The sequence below is a fragment of the Ursus maritimus genome, unplaced genomic scaffold, assembly GCF_017311325.1.
Source record: "Ursus maritimus isolate PB19 unplaced genomic scaffold, ASM1731132v1 scaffold_2, whole genome shotgun sequence".
Taxonomy (NCBI): domain Eukaryota; kingdom Metazoa; phylum Chordata; class Mammalia; order Carnivora; family Ursidae; genus Ursus; species Ursus maritimus.
In genome coordinates, this window is record NW_024424452.1 from 83,486,634 (window position 1) to 83,508,144 (window position 21,511).

The following is a 21,511-nucleotide window of genomic DNA, read 5'->3' on the forward strand; positions in this document are numbered from 1 at the left end:
CAATGTAGGTTCCTAGACATACCACATAAAATTCTGGTGCAGAAGACGGGACACTGCTCAGGAACCTGTGTTTTTTATAAGCAACCAGGTGGTTCTGAGACCACTGATCAAGAACCACACTAAGAAACACCATCAACAGTATAACTGGCAACTTCAAGGATGGGGTTTTACCTGAGGCATCTTTGGGACTCTTGTTCACGCTGAAATATAGTGACGTAGGTGTGGTGACTACAGACCCTGAGCCTCACAGCTCTGAACCTCCCTCTTCATTTGAGCTCCCGTCATGTAGCCAGGATCCTGGCTTTCATCAAAACCTGCTCTGAATAGTTAAGAGAAAGAGGATTAGAATCCAGCACAGATCAACAATTCTACAATTAAATAGAACCATAATTACAATGGAAAAATGGGCAAATGATAGGAACAGACAATTCACAAAAGAACAAATCCAAAGGTGAGTAAGCATTCATATCATCAGTGAAATAGAAATTAATAAAAGAGTAAGATCCCATTTTTCACCAAAATGGCATACATTTAAAAAGTTTGATAGTATCAAGTAATTTGCAGGAAAACTCACACTCTAATGCATTCATGGAGAAATATAAACTATGTGAGTCAGTTTAGAAAGGAAGTTGATAGTGTCTATTAAATATGTTCATATCCTAAGATGGTAAAAATTTCACTTCTTAGCATTAACCTTAGAAAAACTGGAATATAAACAAAAATAAGCATATTCATGAATGACCTTAAAATAGAAAAAATAAAAGTTACCTTTATGTCCCTAAAGGCACAAGTGTCTAAATAAATTGTGGTATAATCTTAGTAGATATTATGCAATAATAAGACAAAATAAGGTAGATCTGTACGAACTAATTTAGAGAGCTCTCCAAGACTTATCGCTGAGTGAAAAAAATCTAAAGAATACTATTCACTGTGTTAACCTGTCTCCAACATGACACCATTAATTCCTTCCCTCTGTATGCACATGCCATTACCCATCAAGAGGCTGAGCCTATTCCTGCCCTATCCTTGAATCTGACCTACTCTTAATAACTTTCTTGACCAATAAAATGTGGCAGACGATATTCTGGAAATTCTTAGATTAGGTTGTAAAAAGCTCAACAGCTTTTATCCAAAGGATACAAACACAGTGATTCTTAGGGGTACATGCACCCCAATGTTTATAGCAGCAATCTCCTCAATAGCCAAAATATGGAAAGAGCCCAGATGTCCATTGACTGATGAATGGATAAAGAACATGTGGTGTATATATATATATATATATATATATATATATATATATATATACACATATGTATATACATATATATACACAATGGGATCAAAGAGAATGAAGTCTTGCCATTTGCAACAATGTGGATGGAACTAGAGGGTATTATGCTAAGGGAAATAAGTCAATCAGAGAAAGACAAATATCATACGATTTCACTTATATGTGGAATTTAAGAAACAAAACAGATGACCACAGGGGAAGTGAAGGAAAAATAAGGCAAAAACAGAGAAGGAGACAAACCATAAGAGACTTTTAATAATAGGAAATAAACTGAGGATTGTTGGAGGGGAGGTGGGTGGGGGATGGGGTAACTGGGTGATGGACATTAAGGAGGACACTTGATGGAATGAGTATTGGGTATTATATGCACCTGATGAACCACTAAATTCTACCTCTGAAACTAATAATACACTATATGTTAATTAAATTGAATTTAAATTAAAAAAAGAAAAAGAAAACGCTCTACAGCTTCCTCCTGGGTTTATTGGAACTTGTTATTGCAACCCTTGCTCTGGGAGAAAATCATCTGTTATATATGAAATCTGTTTGTCCTGAGAATCTTATGTGCAGAAAGAGGAAGATTTCATCCAGCTCTGGCTATAACCCAGGCAACATATGACATGTGAGTGAAGCTGCCATTTGGGGAATTATAGTCCCAGCAGATGCCATGGACATAAGAACCAACATCCCAGACATCTATCCCCAGTCAAGCCACCCCAGCCATCCTCATCCTTTTGAGCCACCTCAGTTGAGGCCCCAGCCATGGTGGAGTAGAAATGAACGATCCTTGTTGTACCTCGCCTGAATTTCTGACCTACAGAATCATGAGCATAATAAATGTTGGTCATTTTATAACAGTTAAAAAATTACAGTGATGGTTAAGAGTGATTTTTAACTCCTTCCTTTCTTACATTTTGACTGGCACTCCACTGTAAAGAGGGGTTTTTCCTTCTCCATTATTATTCACTATTTATATATATTCAAGAACCTTATTTTATTCTATAGATTATAATCTATTACTATCATTATTTATTTTGATGCTTAAATTGTCCCAGATCTGATCAATGGGCCCCTCTCAAGCTTGTTCCTGTATCCTTTTGGCATGTTCCCATGATTTTTGAGCATTCATAATTTTTGGCATAAAATGATAGCCCCGGCTCATTTCATAGTTTCCCTGGTCCAGACTTTGTTTCTTTTCCAAGGAGCACTGGTTCCTTTTAGTGAAGATGTTATCTAGAACTCATACAGCGATTCAGCAATGTGGCAGGATATAAAATCAATGCACAGAAATCAGTTACATTCCTATACACTGACAATGTGACTGAAGAAAGAGAAATTAAGGAATCAATCCCATTTACAAATGCACCAAAACTCATAAAATACCTAGGAATAAACCTAACCAAAGAGACAAAGGATCTGTACTCAGAAAACTACAGAACACTAATGAAAGAAATTGAGGAAGACACAAAGAAATGGAAAAACATTCTATGCTCATGGATTGGAAGAAAAAATATTGTTAAAATGTCTATGCTACCCAGAGCAATCTACATATTCAATGCAATCCCTATCAAAATAACATCAATATTTTTCACAGCGCTGGCACAAATAATCCTAAAATTTGTATGGAACCAGAAAAGACGCTGAATAGCCAAAGGAATGTTGACAAAGAAAACCAAAGTTGGTGGCATCACAATCCCGGACTTCAAACTCTATCACAAAGCTGTAATCATCAAGACAGTATAGTACTGGCACAAAAACAGACACACAGATCAATGGAACAGAATAGAGAACCCAGAAACAGAATAGAATAGAGAACCTCAGCTCTATGGTCAACTAATCTTCAACAAAGCAGGAAAGAATACCCAATGGAAAAAAGACAATCTCTTCAAGACATAGTGTTGGGAAAATTGGACAGCCACATGCAGAAGAATGAAACTGGACCATTTTCTTACACCATACACAAAGATAAACTCAAAATAGATGAAAGACCTAAATGTGAGACAGGAATCCATCAAAATCCTAGAGGAGAATACAGGCAGCAACTTCTTCGACCTCGGCCACAGCAACTTTTTGTTAGACATGTCTCCAAAGGCAAGGGAAAGAAAGGCAAAAGTGAACTATTAGGACTTCATCAAGATAAAAAGCTTTTGCACAGCAAAGGAAACAGTCGACAAAACCAAAAGACAACCAGCAGAATGGGAGAAGTTATTTGCAAACGTGTTATCAGATAAAGGGCTAGTAACCAAAATCTATAAAGAACTTAGCAAACTCAACAACCAAAGAACAAATAATCCAACCAAGAAATGGGCAGAAGACATGAACAGACATTTCTCCAAAGAAGACATCCAAATGGCTAACAGACGCATGGAAAAATGCTCCACTTGGCTTCAGGGAAATACAAATCATAATGACAACACACTATCACCCCACACCAGATAGAATGACTAAAATTAACAAGACAGGGAACCATAAATGTTGGCGAGGATGTGGAGAAAGGGGAGCCCTCTTACACTACTGGTGGGAATGCAAGCTGGTACAGCCACTCTGTAAAACAGTATGGAGGTTCCTCAAGAAGTTAAAAATAGAGCTACCCTATGACCCAGCAACTGCACTACAAGGTAATTACCCTAAAAATACAAATGTAGTGATCTGAAGGGTCACTTGCACCCCAGTGTTCATAGCAGCACTGTCCACAATAGCCAAACTGTAGAAAGAGCCAAGATGTCCAAAGACAGATGAATGAATAAAGAAGATTTGGTATGTATATGCAATGGAATATTACTCAGCCATCAGAACAGATGAATACTTACATTTACATTGACGTGGATGGAACTGGAGGATATTATGCTGAGCGAAATAAGTCAATCAGAGAAAGACAATTATCCTATGGTTTCACTCAAATGTGGAATGTAAGAAACAGCACAAAGGATCATAGGGGAAGGGAAAACTGAATGGAAAGTCATCAGAGAGGGAGAAAAACCATGCAAGACTCTTCAGTATAGAAAACAAACTGAGGGTTGCCAGAGGGGAAGTGAATGCAAGGATGGGGTAATTGGGTGATGGGCATTAAGGAGGGCACATGATGTGATGAGCACTGGGTATTATACACAACTGCTGAATTATTGAACACTACATCTGAAACTAATGATGTACTATATGTTGTCTAATTGAATTTAAATAAAAATAAACAACAACAACAATAAAGTGGTGGTTATCAGAGGGGAAGGAGGTGGGGGGGATAGGTGAAATAGAAGGGGATTAAGAAGTACAAACTTCCAGTTATGAAATTAACAAGTCACAAAGATGAAAAGTACAGCATCGAGAATATAGTCAATAATAAATTTTGTAATAACTTTGTATGACGACAGACGGTAACTACACGACATGGTGAGCATTTTGTAATGTATATAATTGTCAAGTCACTATGTTGTATGCCTGAAACTAATATACATCAATTATACCTCAATTAAAAAACAAAACAAAACACAAAGTAAACAAAAAGTGTCATGCTGGTAAAAGACATATAGACCAATGGAACAGAATGGAGAGTCTAGAAATAAAGCCATGCATATATGGTCAACTAAACTTCAACAAGGGGGCCATGACACATTATAGGGAAAGTATAGTGTTATCAACAAATCATGCTGGGAAAACTGAATGTCCACATGCAAAAGGTCTAATGATATCAGACCTTTAGCTTACACCACACACAAAAATGAACTCAAAATTGATTAGACTTAAAACGCTAGACCTGAGACCGTAAAACTCCTAGAAGAAAACACAGGAGAAAATCTTGATGGCATTGTCCTGACAGTGATTTCATGGCTATGCCATCAAAAACATAGGCAACAAAAGCAAAAAATAGATAAGTGGGACTACATCAAACTAAAACATTTCTGCATAGCAAAGGAAACAATTAATGGAGTTAAAAGACAACATGTGGAATGGGGGAAATATTTGCAATACATGTATCTGATAAAATGTTAATATCTAAGACAGAGGGAATTCCTTCAACTTAGTAGCAAAAAGCAACTAGCCTGATTTTTAAAATCGGCAAATAACTTGAATAGATATTTTTCCAAAGAAGACAGAAATGGTCAACAGGTGAATGAGAAGATGTTAATGTCACTAATCATGAGGGAAATGAAAATCCAAACCATAATGAGATATTACCTCATACTTGTTAGGATGGCTATTATAAAACAACAACAACAACAAAAGATAAGTGTTATTGAGGATACAGAGAAATTGGAACTCTTGTACACTGTTGGTGGGAATGTTGAAGGTGCAGCAGCTATGGAACACAGTATGGAGTTTCCTCAAAATATTAAAAATAGAAATACCCTATGATCTAGCAATCCCACTTGTGGGTATTCATATGAAAGAATTGAAGTCAGGATCTCAAAGAACTATTTGTACTCTCACATTCATTGCAGCATTAATTACAATAGCAGAGATGTGAAAACAACCTAAAAGTATCTCAGTGGATGAATGGATAAAGAAAATGTACATATATACAATGGAATATCAGCCTTATAAAAAGGAAATTCTGTAATATGTGACAATATGGATGAATCTTAGCACAATCACATTGTGCTAAGTGAAATTAGCCAGTAACAGAAGGACAGATACTTCATTATTCCACTTATATGAAGTATCAAAATAATCAAATGCATAGAAGCAGAATGGTGGTGGTTGGGGGCTAGGGGAAGGGAGAAATAGGGGGCTGCTATTCAAAGGATATAAAGTTTCAGTTATGCAAAATGATTAAGTTCTGGAGATCTGTTGTATAACATTGTGCCTATAGTGAACAATATTGTATTGTACACTTAAACATTTGTTAAGAGGATAGGTCTCATGTTAAGTGTTCTTATTATATTAATAATAACTTTGAAAGAATGTCAACAAATCAAAAGATAAGACATGATCTCCTGAGGACTACTTTTTCTCCTAAAGCTTTGTATTCAGTCATGTTAAGGGAAGTCACCTGTTTGTCCTCTAAGGTATTAAACATAAAAATTAGGAGCAAAGAGGAGAAAAACTAATGACAAACGTTTTTCTCACTGTCATTTCTCATCTGTTGTTCTTGCTTTATTCCATTTGCTTGTTTCTGGGGAAAATCTACATCAATTTCCTTAGGGGGTACCAATAAAAGTGATTCCTGAATATTTTTTAAAGAGTAACTTTAAATGGGCCATTTTTTGTGGTCTCATTCCTGAAATAGGTCATAGTATTTTTAACGGCAACTTTAAAATCTTATCAAAGTTATCTAATATCCTATTATCAAAGTTATATAATATCCTATTTACTTTTCTGTAAAATTATTCTAAAATACTTTTTGGGGGTGCCTGGGTGGCTCAGTCGTTAAGTGTCTGCATTCGGCCCAGGGCGTGATCCCGGCATTCTGGGATCAAGCCCCAATCGGGCTCCTCTGCTAGGAGCCTGCTTCTTCCTCTCCCACTCCCCCTGCTTCCCTCTCTTGCTGGCTGTCTCTCTCTCTGTCAAATAAATTAATAAATAAAATCTTAAAAATAAAATAAAATAAAAATATTTTTGGTAGCACTCAACCCTTGTTGTGCATGAGAATTATCCACGGAGAGTTTGGTAATACACTTTGCCGACCCTTGGAGATTCTGATTCAGTGAGTCCTGGGTAGGACCCAGACACCTGCATTTATAAAAGAATTTCCCAGGTGATTCTAACATACTTCCAAGTTTAAGAACCACCATTATAATATCCAGTAGAGGCTTTTTTTGCATTTCTTCATCCCAAGTATTAGTAAAATAGAAAGTTTGTTGAACTGACCAATAGATAGATATTAAAGTAGTAAGCCAATGATAGTTTCTTGCCTTGTTTCTGACCACTATATGGAATATATATTTTCTGCATGATTTTGTCCAAAATGTATTGAAATGAATTTATTTAAAAAAAAAAAAAAAGCTTTTGCCAAAACGGACTCTAATTGTTTCAGAGAGTTCTTTTCTTTATTTGATCAGTTTGATAGACTATGACACTGTCAATCTGGTCATCTAAATCTGCATTTCAGTTCTAATGATGCCATCTGCTTCACCCCTTGGGGCATACCTCAATTTGTACTGAGAAACTCCAGCTTTATGGTATCTATAAATCAATCTTTTTCATGTTCAAACATAGGGGATTTTTAAAAATTTATCTCTGTGTTGCTTTGAGTCAGAGGATGTAGTCTTTATGATAAAATTTAAAATTTGTTGAGACTTGACTTATGACCTGGTAAATGTTTTCCCTATGCTTGAAACATTATTTTCTGTTAGCTGTTGATTGCTACATTTCATATATGAGATCAAGTTTGTTTGTTTTTTGCTAGTTGTTCATATTTTCTATATACTTTTTATCAGTTTAAATCTGTTATTATCACAACTGTAATTACAAGTGTAACCTTTTATCTTTATACTTCAGTCAATATTACTTCAAGTCTTCATTTTTTAGGTGTACATAAATTTAAAATTGTTAAATCTTCCCATTCAATTGTCATTTATCATATGTAGTAACAATCTTTAGATATAACTATTCTTTTCTGTCTTAACATCTATTGGTTGTTGTTGCCTGAGATGTCTTTTCTCATATTTTTTACTATGAATATCCTCATGCTTTATGCATGTCTTTTGTAAACAGCATAGAAGTATATACTATATTTTTATCCAATTTACTTATGCTTCTTTTTTGATTAGAGAATTTAATTCATGCACATTTATTGTGATTACTGATATATTTAATACTTGTCATCATAATGCTTTTCATATGTTTTGCTTTTAATGACATTTTTATAATACTGTTTTTGCCTTCCTCACCTATTTCCAAACTTCCTTTCAGTTGATTATGTTTTCTCTAAACCATTCTAATTCCTTCTCCTATATATATGGCATTCATTATTAAAAATATCTTCTACTTGGGTGCCTGGGTGGCTCAAATGATTAAGTGTCTGCCTTCGGCGCAGGGCATGACCTCTGGGTCCTGGGACTGAGCCCCACATCGAGCCTCACATAAGGCTCCCAACTCAGTGGTGAGTCTTCATCTCCCTCTCCCTCTGCCTCTCCTCCTGCTCATGCTCTTTCTCTCTCTGTCTCAAATGAACAAAAAAAACTTTAAAAAATATATATTTTAGTGAAATATAATTAAAAGGCACCCATATCATAAGCTCAGTGAATTTCCACATTTTGCCAACAGTCACCACTTGCCCTTCTCCAAGAATAACAATTATTCTGACTTCTAACACCATAGATTTTATATTTATTACATATATATATTATGTATATAAAAGATATACATACATAAATGTCTCTTAAACATTAAAAAAATGTTCAACTTCACTCATAATATGAGAAATTAAAATCACAGTAAGATACCATTTCTCACATCAAATAAGCAGAAATTTTAAAATCTTGGCAACGTATTCTATGTGGGTAACAGGAACTTTTATATATTACTGACAAGAATGAAAATTGGTATAAAACTTACAGAGGCATATTTGGCAATACATAACAAAACTACATAAACTCTGATCTTTTAACTTAGAAATTCCACTTCTAGACATTTACCCAGAAAATATATCTCTAACTATATGAAAATAAACATACAAAAATTTATTCATTGAAGAAATTTTTTTCAACTGCACAATATTGTAAACAATATGTGTCCATCTACAGGAAATTGGTTAAATAAACTATGGCATATTTATACAATGAAGTTATCTGGAAGTTTACAAGAGAAAGATATCAGGCTGATATGGAGTGATATGCATGATATATAGTTTAGTGAAAAAAGCAAATTAAAAATTGCATGTAGCATATAGTATGTTGTCTTTTGTGTAGGAAAGGAGATACAAGAAAATATACAAGCATCTGTTTATTTTTGCAACCCCCCCCAAAAAAACCCAAAACACAGAAAGGAAAAGCTCAGAAGCCAGTAAGATTGGCTATCTACTGGGAATTAGTAGAAACGAAGGATTAGGGATGAGGGAGTGAATCCTCTCTATGTATAATTTTTCATACAGTTTTGAGTTTCCTAATCATGCTAATATTTTACATACTCAAATTAAACCCACAAAGTAAAGTTAGGTGTAAGAATGAGGGGAATCTAAAATGGAATATAAATATAAACAAGTGAAACTAAGTATTACAATTGAAAAAATACAGCCATGTTGAAGGTGGGAAGCAATGAGACCAAGTAACTTTTAGATACAATATTTTGAAAATTTAACCTTAGAATAAAGACTGAAGGAACTGTACACAAATATCGAACTTTAGTCAATAGGATTGTTTACTGCAATGTTGCAGGTTAGCAATGTGTTACTATTTTATGTGTTCTTAAGGATTGGGCAAATAAATACAGATCTTTCTTGGTTTCCATAATCCCAGATCAGGGTTATTCCTGATAAACCCACTGTAAGTTGAAAATACTATAAGCCAAAAATGTATTTAATACATCTAATCTTCCCAGCATTATAGGTTAGCTTAGCCTAACTCAAACATGCTCCTAACACTTATATTAGCCTGCCATTGGGCAAAATCATCTAACATAAGGCCTATTTTATAATAAAATGTTGAATATCTCATGTAACTTATTGAATAATGTACTGAAAGTGAAAAAGCAGAATGTCGTATAGGTACACATTGGTTGTTAATGTGATTGTGATTTGCTGCTGTGTAAATGTGATAAATCACCTTGTGATTCTGTTGTTGACTGGGAACTGTAGCTGGCTGCCACTGCCCAGCATCATAAAAGAGTATCACACAGCATATCTATAGCCCAGGAAAAGATCAAAATTCAAATTTAAAGTACAGTTTCTATTGAATGCATATTACTTTTGGACCATTATGAAGTAAAAAAAAAAATTGTTATTCCAATCCATGAGCATGGAATGTCTTTTCCATTTCTTTGTGTTATCTTCAATTTCTTTCATCAATGTTTTATAGTTTTCAGAGTACAGATCTTTTACCTTTTTGGTTAGGTTTATTCCTAGATATCTTATAGTTTTCAGTGCAATTGTAAATGAGATTGTTTTCTTATTTTCTCTTTCTGTTGCTTCATTATTACTGTATAGAAATGCAACAGATCTCTGTGCATTGATTTTTGTATCCTGCAATCTTACTCAATTCATTTATCAGTTCTACTAGTTTTTTGGTGGAGTATTCAGGGTTTTCAATATATAGTATCATGATACCTGCAAATAGAGAAAGTTTTACTTTTTCCTAACCAATTTGGATGCCTTTTATTTCTTTTTTTTTTATTTGATTTCTGTGGCTAGGATTTCTGGTATTATATTGAATAAAAGTGGTAAGAGTGGAAATCCTTGCCTTGTTCCTGACCTTAGGGGAAAAGCTCTCAGTTTTTCCCCATTGAGTATGATGTTAGCTTTTTAAATTTTTTCAGTAAAACTCATCCTCAAAAAAATGAGGAAGGTAGATATGTATGACAGCTCTGGAACCAGAAAACCATCAGTGGAGACTATTTAGGATTTAAAGAGAAGTCTGTACTTTCCTCTTTTTAAGGGATGTTTAATCTGCTCTAGGCAAGAGAGTTTACCGGTTAATAGTGTGAGCCCTGGAATTAAGTCATAACTGAATTCCAAATCTGGATTCTTCACAGACCTACTGTCAATGTTTTGAACACAAAAACTTTGATCTTTTTACTACTGTATTCCTTGTCCACAGAAGAGTGTTTATCAAATAGTAGGCATTCCACAAATACTTGGGAATAAATTCATGAAACTTGAATAACTTAAGTGTGTTTACTCATCTGTAAAATTATACTTGACCTATCTCAGCGGACTGTTGTGAAGATTAAATGAAATGAATGTTTAATACCTCACCTGCCAAGGTGAATACTCAGAGAATATGCTAATTATTAATATTTTTCCTGTTTTGTAAGATATATTTGGCTAGTTTATAATGTTTTTCCTTTGTAAAGTGACAGTATTTCAGTATCCTTAAAATTGGATATAAAATCTCATCATATAATTCTATTACTTTTAAATATTTCTACATAAATCAGGAATCACATATGTGAAATAATGAACCTTATGAGCTTTGACTCTCCTTTTCAAGATTTATTTTATTTATTTGGAGGGGGGGCAAAGGGAGAGGGAGAGAAAGAAGCTGAGCATGGAGCCTGATGTGGGACTTGGTGCAGATCCCAATAGTGACCCTGGTGGGGAGCTCAATTGGGAGTTCGATGGGGAGCTTGATGGGGAGCTCAATGTGGGGCTCAATCTCATGACCCTGAGATTACGACATGAGCTGAAACCAAGAGTTGGACACTTAACCATCTGAGCCACCCAGGCACCCTAAGCTTTGACTCTTTTTGACAAATTTTCATGATCTATAAAAATCGTTCAATCCATGATTGGTGCAATTGAACTGAATGTCTGTCAAAATTGGAGGCAAGTGTGTGATATCCATTATGCTTCCAAAATCCCTCCAGTAAACAAGTGCCAGAATTAGCACAAAGTAGAAAGCAAATTATGGAAATATATGTGTTTGGCAGGTGGGAATAGGAATTACTATAATGATTTTTTTTTTACCATATGCTTCTATAATTGTGCAAATGTTACATATTTGAATATGAGTTCCTAGTTATATCTGACAGATATAACTACTCTGAATGTAAGAGCCATTAATTATGACATTTTTATCAAACTGAAACAAAATTTCTGTACACTTTCCATCAGAAGGCATCTTTTAAATATACATTGGTGTTGCATATGATTATATTTGAGATTCCTTAGCTAGAGAGAAAACATTCAGTTCATACAACTGAATGTGAATTGCCTTGAAAAACTCTGTTGAAAATCTATATATGGAGCATACACGAAATACACAAATTAACAGAGTTCTGAAATGTGTTATTTTCACATTTGGATGTGAAACAAAGAGTACACAAATACTAAATTAATTTAGAATAATAAGATATAAATATTCACGTGTATTTAGACACTATCACTGTTAAAATTGCACAAAGATGCATTTAAAATTTTTAGATAAAGCTACATACGATTAAACCTTATAATAAATGAATTTTAGATGTTTTCATTTAATTGCCTCATATTAATCGCCTCTTGCTAATTACAAATTTCCAGTGTTAAGCTTGAGATAAGTTAAATTCCCTACTTTGGCAATGTTGGATGAGAAATTTGGCCATGAGGATGAAAGGTGTTAGGAAAAGTCAAATTGAACACATCTGTCTACTTTCCCCACATCCTTATATTCCATTAAAAACAGCAGGAAAGGATTTGTAATGGTAAAAAACAGCAACAATGGGGAAAATGAAAAGGAAAAAACACCAATCAAACTTTAAAATACAGAAAGCAAATAGACCCAGAAATGACTTAGCCAACCTGATGTTTTATTAAAAACCTGTAGAAAAAGTTGAAAACCAATTCTGTTTGTATCATAGAATATTTCTTGTATACTCCCAATTTTGTAGTAATTATAGCACCTTGTTGTGATTTTTACTTTCTTATCTCCTTTACTGAACCCTGAGCCCCATGACATAGAAAATATGGTTTAATTTTCTTTGTATATCAGTGTCTAGTCACTGCTAGTTGACACAAAGTAAGTGCTCAATACATATTTATGGACCTAATGAATACATACTCATTTTATTGTAATAAATAAATATTCATGTAATTGCAGCCCGTTGCCCATTAAATGCATCCTGTAAACTATAAGTTAACTACTCTAAGCTCATAGACTATATGTTCGAGGGTAGATTTGAATCAATAGTTTCACTGCAAAAGTCTAATTTCCAAAGACTGCAATAACACTTCTGGTGAGCATCCCTTAGCAAAAGATAGGCAGTCTATAAGTTGTTAAATGAAAGTTCCTTGTTCTGTTTTGTTTTCTTTTGTTTGGGGGATGGGGAGGAGGGGCAAAGGAAGAGGGAGAGAGAGAGTCAAGCAGGCTCCACGCCGAGCACAGAGTCTCGCACAGGGCTCAATCTCACGATCCTGAGATCGTGACCTGAGCCGAAATCAAGAGTTGGACCCTCAACCGACTAAGCCACCCAGGTGCCTGAAAGTTCCTTGTTTTAAATAGCACATGGAAGAAAAGTGAAATAACCAACATAATAAAACAAAGAAGAACTAGGAAAGATACAATAAAGTAGAAGAGAGATATAATAAGGTGGAGCTCATTAACATTATAAAGACTATTAACACTTTTCCAGGATTTTCCTTTTTTTTGGGGGGGGGTCAAAACAAACGAAAGAAAGAAAGAAAGAAAGAAAGAAAGAAAGAAAGAAAGAAAGAAAGAAAGAAAGAAAGAAAGAAAAAGAAAGAAAAAGAAAAAAAGAAAAGCACAGATTTTAATATACGAGGCATTTCAGGGCACTAAAATTTAGAAGAAAATAGTTGTTTAGTGAATTTAAGAGAAAAATGGACCATGCCAAATGCAATTGTTGAAGATAGTTCCTACAGTTGGATCAAGAAAATTTCTTGATCAGAAAAACTAATTTTTTTCTCTCAGAAAATGGCAAGTGAATTTCTGAGAACAGATATCAGTCCATGCTGGAAAGAGATACTGTTTTTTTTTTTCCCTCAAATAACATGAAATAGGTAGACAAAGATTGTATTTGCCACAGAACTTGAAGTTCTTTGTTTTGTCTGTCTTTTCCTTACTACTAATGAACAGGCTTTGTAGTTCTCTAATGTCAATCCTATTACTTGTTCAGAGCTATTTCTGCAAGGGTCAATATTCAAGGATCTTAAATCTGAGCTTAAACCTGTTCAAGTTCGAGTGGAGTTCAGTAAACAGGCTTTTCATCCACTGAACATAACCAAGGATACCAGGCACAGAGAACCGAACTGTGAGTCTGCAGGTAGTCTTCTTGATATAATTTCTAAAATTCTACCATAGGGGAAAGAATAATGATTTCACTGCTCATGTATATGGTGTGTTGTTTTGAAATATTTCAAATTAACACTAAATAATGACTTATCTAACTATAAAGACAAGTTCTGGTATCTTTCCCTCTTAAAGAGATTTGCACTAGTCATCTTCACTAATGTAAATTCAGAGTAAAAACATAATTTTGAGTCTGATATTCTAGGCAATTAAAATAAAACCGTGAATAGGGAATTAATTGTGAAATTTAAAATTCTTCAGTTCTCCCTTTGAGTGAAGAGAGAATTGAAGGAAAGAAAGGATGATTCCTTGCACTTTGTATTTGAAGATTTGACTTCAAAGCTATGAAAGGAGTATTACATTCAATGCTAAAGTACTCTCAGACTTGGAACCAGGCACTTAACCAGTTGTGCGTTCTAGGTTTGTTGTTGTTGTTTTAATATTACACTTTGGGTGTTTTTTGGGGAGGGAGTGTTTTTTGTTTTTTGTTTTTTTTTTATCTTGAAAGTGGGGATAATAATGTCTGTTTCAGGTTACTTCAAAAATTTAATGGCACAGAAATAATGTTTTTAAAAGAAAAGTACAGGGAGTTTGCTGATAATAAATTAAATGAAATTTTTCTTTTAATTGATTTTATTTTTCTTCTATTTTGCCTCACTGTGGAGGTTATTATGGTTACTAATAAACTTTACAGTTTGCATCATGAAAATGAATGAAGTAAAATTTTCCCACTATTTTTCCATGAAATATTTTTATTAACTACAAAAATAGCTTTTCACGACAGCATCCATTTTAAATTATATGTATTTTTGGTCATTATACATGCTACTTAGAATCACCTAACATTAAAGCTAGAAAAAATTTGATGAGATCACCTAAATCATCATGGCAATATTTTGCCTAAATATTCTGTTTATAAACTGCATTTGACATTATACAAGTTGCCAAAATATATATGAACCATTTATTAAAATGTCTATAATGAAATTATAATAGTTGCTAAAATAAGTGTATTTACAAGATACAAAGATATTCAAAACAAGATATCTGCTCTGAATTTCCAGCAAGATTCTGACATTTCTATTTGCTTCAAAACAATTTAGAAAATGTCTGTATGTAGTAACAGTAAACCTGAATATGTTAATGTTTTTTTCTTTTATTAGGAGCAAGAATTCAGTTATACTTTGGAAGCTTATATTTTCCCAGAATATTTGTAACTGATGATACTGGTAGACAAATAGAAGACTGCCATCTGTTATGCCTTCCTGACATACAAATCATTTAAAAGGCTCCTAACATCTTCCACCTGTCCAGTCTCAGTTGTTGAAAAAAGCAAAACTATTTGAGAAGAGTAGGAGCCAAGAAAACATTATATATGCTCTGCAGTGTCTTATATCAAAGTTTCTATCACAGTTTTTCTATCCAAGTTGTTATGGACTTTAGATGCTAGGGTGGGTAAAGGTAATAAAGGGATGTTTTCAACAGTATCAAGGGGTGTGTTTTATATGTAAAAGCAAGAAAACTAACATTTGCTTAATGTCAACCAATTGATCCGCATTAATTTGTTACAGCCATGGTGTGTCCTCTAATCCATTCATAATTCTGGGGATTTATTTTCAAAGAAAACTCTCATGATGATAAAAACATATATATAAAAATTGACCTACCTCAAAATTAACAACTAAATGTGGCAACAAAAATCCTGAATGTTGTAACTGTCTCTGCAAATTCCTCCTCCAACAACTGAAATTGAGAAAATATATGTAAACCATTATGACATAAATACTAAATGGAAATTCAAATTTAAATTACCACCTGCCATTTCTCACTTATGCACATATTTTCAGAAAACCTTCTTACTATTGTTTTCAAGTAGTTTAATGTACATTTTATTAGTCTTTATTTCATGACTCCAAATTAATTACCCCTTTAGTAATCAATCTCCCCATTCTTAAATGCCTTGTGGCAAACAGACCTTACTAGAAGCAAATCAAAGTATTATGATAAAGGACCTTAGTCAGAAATGAAATAGGAGAATAGAAAACAATTTTGAGGTAAATGTACAATATATGTGTGACCATGTACACACACCCATATATATACACACAGAGATATTCTTTCCATGGAAGAGAGGCATAAGCAGTGCATATATGCATGAATTCCTAAATAAAATTTATATTAATTTGACTATATCTATTGTTAATTTTAAATATTTTATTTGAGTATTTTAAATTTTAAATTATTTACTAATTATCATTTTTACTCAACGTCTATTAAGTTTCTACAACTAAATACTATATATTTTACATAATACATTTCATACCATTTAATTCTCACACAGTCTTTTGAAGTAGACACTATTATTACTCCAATTTTACAAATAAGAAAACTAAAGCACAGAGAGTTTTTGAGATTTGCTCAAGGTCACACAGCCAATAACCGGCAGAGCTAGATTTGAACCCAAGTGTTTATGTGTTAATCATTATGCTATAATGTCACCTGGAAGCATTGTAATGCATGGTTCCTGCCCACAAGAAGCTTAGCTACTCCTTGGAGGAGAAGACATACATAAATAAATCAACTGGAGAGTAATTCAAGAAATTAACTGATCTAGTATGAGGTATAAAATTCCCTCTACATTGATGTTGAACCTAAGACCATATGTCACTCTTATTAAAAATCTCCAGTTCTCAAAATCAATAAATGAAATAAAGGAGTGGGATAGAGAAAGAAGAAATTATGGTGTGGGTGAAATCATTGGAGCTGTCTTTATGATTTAAGAGGTAATGGAGGTCTCTACAAAACTAGTAATAACTCCTATGATCTGACATGGTGCTGTCAGACCTATTTGATGTGAAATTCCCACCACTTTTTTTAATAATAAGGGAAAAGCAGAACTGTTTTCTCCAGGAGTCCAATATGACATTGAGGAAGATACTCATGGCAAGGGTTAAAACATCTGACATCAATATATTAGCACTGGTGAGAACATTAGCCTGGCTTAGTTGATCAGATTAGTTCATGGTCACCTTGGAAAGCACAGGAGAGCACAGAGCTAAGGAGATGTATAGTTAGAGGTAGAAAAGGGTAGGACATGAAGCCCTGCAAAACTGAGCAGCATACAGTGTGATACCCTTAATAAGGGTTGAGACACAGAATCTTGGTTTCTATCAAAGTCAGTCAGTTAGAGAGAGACAAATACCATATGATTTCACTCATATGTGGAATTTAAGAAACAAAACAACCATAAGGGAAAAAAGAGAGAGGCAAACCGAGAGATGGACTCTTTATTTTTTTTAAGATTTTTTTTTTTTTTAGAGAGAGAGAGAGTGTCTGTGCATGCACGCGGGGGATAGGGGGGCAAAGAGAGAGGGAAAGAGAGAGAATCTTCAGCAGGTTCCATGCCCAGTGCAGAGCCCAGTGAGGGGCTCGATCTCACAACCCTGAAACCCTGACCTGAGCCACAATCAAGAGATGTTTAACCAACTGAGCCACCCAGGTGCTCTGGAAAATGAATTTCTGCCTCAAAAGTCTATAGTATTTTGTTATAACAGCCTGAGAGCACTAAGATGCCAGGAAGCTATGTTTGCATGTGATTTTTGACAAATGGAAAAGTGGCAGACAGTTTGAAAGACTGAAGTGTTAGTTTTCTAATACATGCCACACATTGAGAAAATTTTCATACAAAACTTGGGCTACATAATAACAGAAACAAACAGACTTAATTTTAGAAATTGATCTTAAAGACTGCGGAAGCCATAGAACTGTTGCTTCAATTCCATTTAAGAATTCAAATGCCATTCTTTGGAGTATATAATTAATATTTAAGTGGTTTCTATGAGTCCATGAGTGAAATATCTTACTTTGCTGCACAAATCTCCATACAAAGCTAAGTAAAATGTTTCCATAATTTTGCATTTTTAGTTTCAGTTTGATACATAATTGACACATTATTGAATATAAACAATGCAGAGACATAGGACTGATGATAATTTCTCAATCCACATGTATGACTGTCAAGATCTAAGAGTAGACAAAGCCATTTTGTCTTTTGTATCGACTTTCCATAGTATCAGTCATTTAGAATCTATTCAGATAACTAGAAATAAACAGACTCTTCTATTACATTCAGTATAAACTAATGAGTTTTAATCTAAAACAGAATTAGAACCTAGATTCTAAATTAGAACCTAATTCTAAATTAGAATTTAGAACCACAGAAATTTATAATTCAAATAATTACTATCTCAAGGACTTTGGGGACATGGTGCCTTATTGATCTGTTATTTTTCATATTCTCATCTTGGTTTTAATGCTTATACAAAAAAATTAGGTTGGTTTATTTGATTAATTTATTCATTCATTTTACTGAGGTGATGACAGAGTAGAAAAAATAAGGATTTTTGAGATTTGAGAGTCAGAGAAATCCAGATTTGAACCCTGGCTCTGTCTACTCCATAGTAGCTCTGTAAGCTTTGGCAAGTCACTGAATCTCCTGGAGCCTGAGAATCCATGTCTGAAAAATGAAGATGCTAATTTTGTGAGAATTACTAATAGTATAGTACCTAGCACACAGTAGGTTCTTTAAAAATGGCTGCTGTCATTTATGGAGCAGTTACAACATGTGAAATAACTATAAGAAGACAATGATAAGTAAAAACTTGTTTCTGTCCTCAGAAAAACAGTAGTGGGGGAAAAGGAATGTAAAAATAATTCCTATAAAATTGTTGTGGGTGCTAGGAAAGAAGTCAGTCTAGGGCACAGTGATGAGATGACCCCAACCTTCGCAAATCTACCAGTAAACTACAACAGTTAGAATTGAAAGCAAAGCTCTTCTTCAGAGCACTGAGAATGTACAAGTCAATTTTAAACTAGACATTCTGATTAGATCAGCTCAACAATTTAAGATAATTAACAGTTGTCATCATCACAGTACCATGTGAACAAGGATAATAATGATAATGAAATATTTTAGGGGTGGATTTGGGGTTTTTAAAGAGTATTTTTAAAACTAATGTTTAAGAATTAGTCTAATGTTAGTAATGAATCATGGAACTTTACATTGAAAACTAGGGATGTACTGTATGGTGACTAACATAAAATTTAAAAAAACTATTAAAAATAAATAAATAGTCAATCCTTTAAAAAAAGAATTAGTCTAATGTTAATGTAGTTAACTAATATTGTTAATGTAATTAATTAATGTTTTGTTATGACTAATGTTAAACTAATGTTTAAGAATTTTACTCACTTCCTTTCTATTCTAGATCATCACTATTATGTGTGAAACAGAAACTACAAGTAGAATCATTTAAAATTGTCTCTTTTATTTCTTAGTAATTAAAAACCATGGCTGGGAGGTGTTAGAGTTTTAAGGGCAAAGTTTGAGAAATGTTATCCCATCTCAGCCATTATTTTGAATTACTATTAAAACCCAACACTAAGAGGAAAATAAAAACCTAACCTGGTAGAATTATATATCTTTTTATTTTTTAAACTATATGTCTCATCAACTTTAACTTATCACTTTTGCTTTTGAAGAGTTTTTTAAATGCAAGGTATTATGTCAAAATCATCTAAATATAATTTTTACTTAACACAGATCTTATTAACTGAGACAGTGTTATCACTGTCTAAAATCAAGAAGGAGCAACAACACAGATTTTTATAATATATAAGATGGATAACACAANTGCTGAACCACAGTAAATCTTGGTGGAGCTTTCTGTTTTCTTTCCCTTCTTTATCACCAATTTCCAAGCACATACAAATGTGTTGACTATCACCCAAGTTTTTAATAATCCTATCATTATTTTTAAATCCTTTAACCTAAAGCAGACATGGAATTTTTTAACCACTAATAATACCATTGCAAACCAAACATTGATCATATTTTTTAAATGACTGTTAACACTATATGTACAAGCATAAAAGATATATTTTTTGTTTTATTTTACAGACTCACATAGCACATAGGATTTACCATGTGTCTGGATCTAAGCACGTTCCAAATACTAATTCAATTAATTTTAGGATACTAATGCTAATTTTTTAAAAGATAAATTATTTGAGAAAATCCAGAAACACCATAGTGAGGTGATGACGGGATATTAACAGATCAAAAACATCAATAGCTAATTATACTCAACTTGTGTCTTCCTCTGTGGAATCTTCAAGCAGTGCCAGCAAATATGCCTCATGTTTCAATATGTATCTTCCAATTTATTTTTCTGTTGACTGGTTCCCCTAATAGTAAACAGTAGTAAATTTCACCAGTCTTTTTACCCTAACTCAAATGAAGGCATTAGGTAAAGATGGACTCTGTTTTTCACTAAATAGACAACCCAGCTGACTTAAGTCTTAGTATTTGTGAGTGTCATACTGGAAGAGTTTTGTTCTTCATGTAATTCAGAGCCCAAGAAAAAGCCTGGCACATAGTCTATTCTTAAGATATATTAACTGAATCAATGAATCATGTTTTTTCCAAGTAATGGGAATGTCTTTTCAGTGAAGGGATTCTTCGAAATTGGCAAAAGTCTTTTTGAAAAAATGGATTTTTTTTTCTACTAGATTGCTAACTAGGGTGGCAACATGCAAGCCCAGAAGCAAGCTATGCTTCTTTTTCTTCAACATTTGAAATAAAATTATTTTTAGATATTCTTAATGTACTTATTGTGTATTTATTATATTTATTGTGAATAGTAGGTATGGCAAAATAACTCTCTACAATTGCAAAAAAAAAAAAAAGGTGGCTTTTGTCTCTACTGGTCTGGGGACTAAATAGCTACTGAGTTATCAAAAAGTTTCCATTACTTTGTTCTGTAGTGTTCTTTTGAAGCAAACTAATAATATTCATTTTTCTTAGATACAAAAATTATTTTTAAGTAATTGCAATAATTAAGTAAGTAGCTTCTTTTTTTTAAAATATAATGGTGTTTATTTATTTTAAATTAAGCTCTACACCCAATGTGGAGCTTGAACTCATGACCGTGAGATCAAGAGTCGCATGCTTGGGGCACCTGAGTGGCAGAGCTGGTTAAGTGTCTGACTCTTGGTTTCAACTCAGGTCATGATCTCAGGGTTGTGATCTCAGGGTCATGAGATCAAGCCCCATGTTGGGCTCCATGCTCAGCGCAAAGTCTCTTTAAGACTCTCTCTCCCTTTCCCCCTTCCTTCCCCTCACAAAAAAGAAAGAGCTGCATGGTCTAATGACTGAGCCAGGCAGGCACCCCTTAAGTAGCTTCTTTTTTAAAGATTTTATTTATTTGAGCAAGAAAGTAAGTGAGAGAGACAGCATGAGCAGAGGGAGGAGCAGAGGGTGAGGGAGAAGCAGACTTCCTGC